The sequence below is a fragment of the Carettochelys insculpta genome, chromosome 2 (assembly GCF_033958435.1).
Source record: "Carettochelys insculpta isolate YL-2023 chromosome 2, ASM3395843v1, whole genome shotgun sequence".
NCBI lineage: Eukaryota > Metazoa > Chordata > Testudines > Carettochelyidae > Carettochelys > Carettochelys insculpta.
The window spans coordinates 4,575,184-4,580,401 of record NC_134138.1 but is presented as its reverse complement, the minus strand read 5'-3'; the positions used below and the strand labels follow the sequence as shown (position 1 = coordinate 4,580,401).

The following is a 5,218-nucleotide window of genomic DNA, read 5'->3' as shown; positions in this document are numbered from 1 at the left end:
GGCTGGGGGAGAGGCCAGCAGTGTGAGTGGCACGCACCGGGGGTGGGCTGGGTTCTTCCCCCTAGAGGCTCAGGGCAGGTAGGGGAGCCACAGGTGAAGGGGTATGTGGGGACCAAGGTCCCCCTCACCCAACCCAGCCTGCAGGCCTCTGGGACAGTGAGCACCTGCCGAGTCCCCTTCGCTGCCCCCCTGGGCTGGTGCGGGGTCAGTGTCAAAGCACCGCCCTGTGGTGCCACTGGGGCTACGTCGGGGACGTGCCAGAAGCCCTGTCAGGAGTGGCCTGTGCAAGCGCGGCCCTGCACCCGAGAAGCCGCGGCACCTTTCCCTGGGCGTGCCTGTGACACGGGGGTGGGGGGGGCGGGCACCGCCCCAGGAGCCACAAGCCACACAGGGCTGTGAAGGGGAGGGGCTGCACTGAGAGCCAGAGGTGGAGAGCTCCCAGCCCCAGTCAGCCTGGGCTGAGCCCTGGGGAGTGACACCCAACCTCCTCCCGGCCAGCTGCACAGGCCACTGGGTCCCCTCAGCCCCCCCCCGCGCCGTGTCGCAGGGAGCCCCAACCCGAGCCCCCTCACCGTAACGCAGGTTCCTGCGGATGCTCTCGCGCTGCTGGGGCTGCTGGGAGCCCAGCACGTAGGCCTTCTTCAGCGAGCGCCTGGCGGCCACAAAGTCCCCCAGGCTGAGGAGCACCTGCAAGGCCCCAGGGCAGCAGGGTCAGCAAGCGGAGGGGCAGAGAGGTCCAACTACCAAAGGGTGCTGGCCTGGCGGGGGGGAGGGGGCTGTCCCCTTGCTGGCCATGCTGGGTGGTCAGGCCCCAGGGGGAAGAGCTTGGGGGCCAAGTACGGGCTCCCCGCTGCCCTCACCTGGGCGATGCCGGCACAGCACTCACTCTCCATGCACTTCTCCTTCATGGTGTGGGCGCAGTCGCGTGCCCGCTCCAGGCAGCGCATGGCCTTGGAGTGCTGCCCCTCCCGCAGGTGGATGTGGCCCAGATTGAAGTAGGCCCGGTACAGGTCTTCGTAGAGGTGAGTCTGCCTAGAGGGAGACGGGTCACCCCCAGGGTCGCCCGCCCATTCACGTCCTCAGGAAACCCCTGGGCCCTGTGCCCCCACCTGACACCCCCCAGCCACAGCACCAGCCGGTTTCCTGAGCCAAACGGCTGCAGCCACCAGCAGAGGGTGAACCCCAGGGAAACACAGGAGCTCTTCAGAGGGGCCTTCGGCCTATCAGCACCACCACCCGCCCCCCCCAGGGTGGGGCCAGGGCCTTACTCGGAGATGAAGATGCTCTTCTTGATGTACTGGCTGCACCTGGCCTGGTCCTTCATGCTGTCGTACACCAAGCCCAGGTTGAGGTAAAGCCGGGCCCTCATCTCACTCAGCTCCCGCTGCGGCACCTTCCCTGGGACAGCCAGAGCCAGCCCGTCACCCAGCCGGCTCCACAAGGCAGGAGCTCCAGGGCCAGAGAGGGGCTGGACAGGTGCTGGACCCCTCACCCTCCAGCTGGCCGAATGAGCTGAGCAAATTGTCTCCCAAGGGATGGGGTGGGAGTGCTGGGAGGTCCCTACGGAACAGTCTCGGGCACGGTCCTGGCTGCCCTGGTGTGGAACCGACAGGTCAGATAAGGCTGGAGGTCCCTGAGTGCCCCTGCATATCCCACAATCCTGGCGGCGAGCCTAACTGGGCCTTACAAGCCAGCACGAGTAGATGGGAAGCCCGGATGAAAGCCTGAGGGCCTGCCCCTTCCTGGCCAGGCCAGGGAGTTCCGGCTCGGGGAGGGGATGGAGCTCAGGGACCAGGGACATCCCAGATGCAGGCTCTGGGGCAAGGACAAGGGGTAAAAGGTGGGGACTTAGACCGTCTGGTCAGACAGCCAAGGCAGAGGCCGACTGGTGACCCTCCCCAGGGCGCACCACATCCAAAGCTGATGGCTCCCCTCCCTAGCTCCGTGTCCCACAGCTCCCAGCCCGGCTCTCACCTTCCAGCTGCTCCTCCAAGATGGCCAGGCTCTTCATGAAGGCCTGCTCCGCCTCCCAGAGCGCCTCCCCGGCCTGGCCGCTCTCCGCCACGAACATGTAGGTGCGGCCAATGGTGGCCCAAGCCCTCTGCTGCTCAGTGTGGTCGGACACAGCGCAGGCCAGCTCCAGATGCTGGCGCTGGTGCTGATGGAGCAGGAGAACAAGAGGGCGCATGAGACCCCCCAAGCCCCATGGATCTGGGCTGGCTTTGAATTGGGCCCTGCAAGGCTGACAGCTCAGGGGTTACCACTATGTGCCCTAGTGTTCCCTTTTAAACGCCTCCAGCCATTCTGTCGCCCCTCCTCTGGCTTGCTGCCCCTCTCACCCTGTGGCCTTTGGCGGGGCTGAATACTGGGAAAGTAGCTCTCAGCCCAGCTCCTGGGGAGCCCCAATCCCTGCAGCTGATTATCCCCCTCTCCCCCATTACCTTCAAAGCAGCTTCATAGTTCTCCAGCTCAGCCAGGCGCTCCCCAATCTTCCGGTGGGCCACGGCACAGCCGATAACATCCTCCACGCTCTCCAGGAGGCGCAGCTCCTCCTGGTGGTCCACCAGCGCCTCTCGGTACCGCCCTGCCGGGAGCAGAGAGACACTGGGGTGACGAGCGAGCCAGCTGGCTTCCCAAGGCACAGCAGGGGCCCCTGGGATGAGGCGCACCCACTCCATCAGCTACAAGAGCAGCCAGAGTAACAAGCCCGGGCCGTAACCCCTCTTGGGGCTCAGAGCTGACATGCACCGGGGACTCAAGAGCACATCTCCTATGTTAACAACAACAAGTCCCGTGGCACCTTATAGACTAACGTATTTTGCAGCAAAGGCTTTCGTGGGCAAAGACCTGCTGCATCACATAGAATCAGAGAACACTAGGACTGGAAGGGACCTTGAGAGGCCATCGAGTCCAGCCCCCTGCCCCAATGGCAGGACCAAGTACTGTCTAAACCATCCCTGATAGACATCTATCTAACCTGTTCTTAAATATCTCCAGCAACAGAGATTCCACAACCTCCCTTGGCAATTTATTCCAGCGTTTGACCACCCTGACAGTGAGGAACTTCTTCCTAATGTCCAACCTAAACCTCCCTTGCTGCAGTTTAAGTCCATTGCCTCTTGTTCTATCCTCAGAGGCCAAGAAGAACAAGTTTTCTCCTTCCTCCTTATGACACCCTTTTAGATACCTGAAAACCGCTATCATGTCCCCCCTCAGTCTTCTATTTTCCAAACTCAACAAGCCCAATTCTTTCAGCCTTTCTTCATAGGTCACATTCTCTAGACCTTTAATCATTCTTGTCGCTCTTTTCTGGACCCTCTCTAGTTTCTCCACATCCTTCCTGAACTTCTGCGGTACCCAGAACTGGACACAATACTCCAGCTGAGGCCTAACCAGCGCAGAGTAGAGCGGGAGAATGACTTCTCGTGTCTTGTTCACAACACACCTGTTAATGCATCCTAGAATCATGTTTGCTTTTTTTGCAACAGCATCACACTGTTGACTCATATTTAGCTTGTGGTCCACTGTAACCCCTAGATCCCTTTCTGCTGTACTCATTCCTAGACATGCTCTGACAAAGCGGTTCATTGCCTCCAAAAGCTCATGCTCCAAAATCTCTGTTAATCTATACGGTGCCTCAGGACTGCTTGTTGTTCTCGAAGTTACAGACTAACATGGCTCCCTCTGTGATACTCATCTCCCATGTTGTAGCTGACGGCCTCTGATTTTCTAGCTACAGGAAATACAGTGGCTCTAGCACACTTGGATGGCAGCAGAGCATCAGACAAAATTAGCTACATGCAACGTTAGCCAAACTGGAGCACTCTGGGATCAGCCCAGGAGCGTACAGGGGGAGAGAACAGGCTTCAGGGGGTGAAGGCAACAGGCTGTGCCGAAAGGTAAACTGGCAGAGGGCAGGGATGCTCCTGGCACAGCTCCTCAGAGATCCGACACGAGCCCAGTTGTACCATATCTATTAATGCCCAAGGCAGGAACAGCAGGAGTGCACTGATGGGCTTTGCTGCAGACACAAGTCAGGAAGGGCGCTCGCTCCGGAGGAGGATCGGCATGGTAGGCAGGACGATCGGGGGGATCTCAAAGCCTGCAGCAGAAACGAGGCGCTGCTCAGTACGACAAAGGACAAGGTGCTTGGAGTGAAGGGCTACCGATAGCCGGAGGCTCATCAGCTGAAGTGAAGGAAGGTGAGAGAAACCTGGATGCTTTGGCTGGTTATAGGGTGACTAAAGCCACCTATGCAATGCAGCCACACAGCAGGCAAAGGCACAGTCTCTCCAGCAGAGAGAGGACCACGTCCATGACTGGTGACAGCTGGTCTGGAACACGAAGTACCATTTCCTGAGCACAAAGGGGGACTTCACCCCAGAGAAAGGCAGAGAAGAGCCACTCAGGTTGTTGAGGAAGGCAGAGGTGACTGGAAGAACTTGGCTGGCCTAGCTCGCAAAGAGAAGGCTGTGAGTGTGTCCCCTGAGTCTCCGGTGATACACCCAGGAGGTCAGGCCCAGGCTGGGGCCAAAGCAGGGAATGCAAGGGACAATGCTGGCCTGAGAACAGAGAGTCTTGAGTAAAGTTGGCTGGCACAAAGGAGAAGGTTTCTAACCATTGCAGGGAGCTGTGGGGACGGAGGCCAAACAAGATTCAGGTTAAAGAGAGAGCTAGATGTCACAATGGCAGGGAGTTTCAGGCATGGGGCGTTCTTCTTCAAGAGCAGGGCTCAGGTCACAGGCCAGGATCATCGCACTGAATCGGCTCCCTGCTGGGGGAAGGTCAGCTGTGTGCCAGACACAATCTCCTGGGGGCTGGTCCCAGCCCATGGATGTACCATCCCTGCAAACAAGAGCCATTCCAGGCCTGCTCCCACGGCCAGGAGCCCTCCCCAGCCCAGCCGTCACAAACACAGCCAGACCAGCACCGACAAAGACAGCCTAGAGCATTGCCCAGTGACCAACTTTCCAACGGTGGCCCCAAAAGCAGGGCCTCCAAACCTTCCTCAGAACGGCTCTCCCGGACCCATCTCTCCCAGCGTCAGCCCTGGCCACGAGAGCCAGACAGCAGTCAGCTAGCCACCCTTTGCCATTGAGAGCCAGGCCCTGGGACCCACTCACCATGTCTGGCCAAGATCTCCCCAAGCTGGTTGCAAATGGCAGCTTCCTCCTTCAGGCTGCCACTCCTCCGGGCCTTGTCCTTTGCTTTCTGGAGC

At 59.7% G+C, this 5,218-nt stretch overlaps 1 pseudogene; it reads right to left on the bottom strand.

The window, feature by feature from the left end:
- Window positions 1-568: 568 nt before the first annotated feature.
- Window positions 569-1,448, bottom strand: LOC142009486 (tonsoku-like protein; annotated as a pseudogene).
- Between the last annotated feature and the right edge of the window lie 3,770 nt (window positions 1,449-5,218).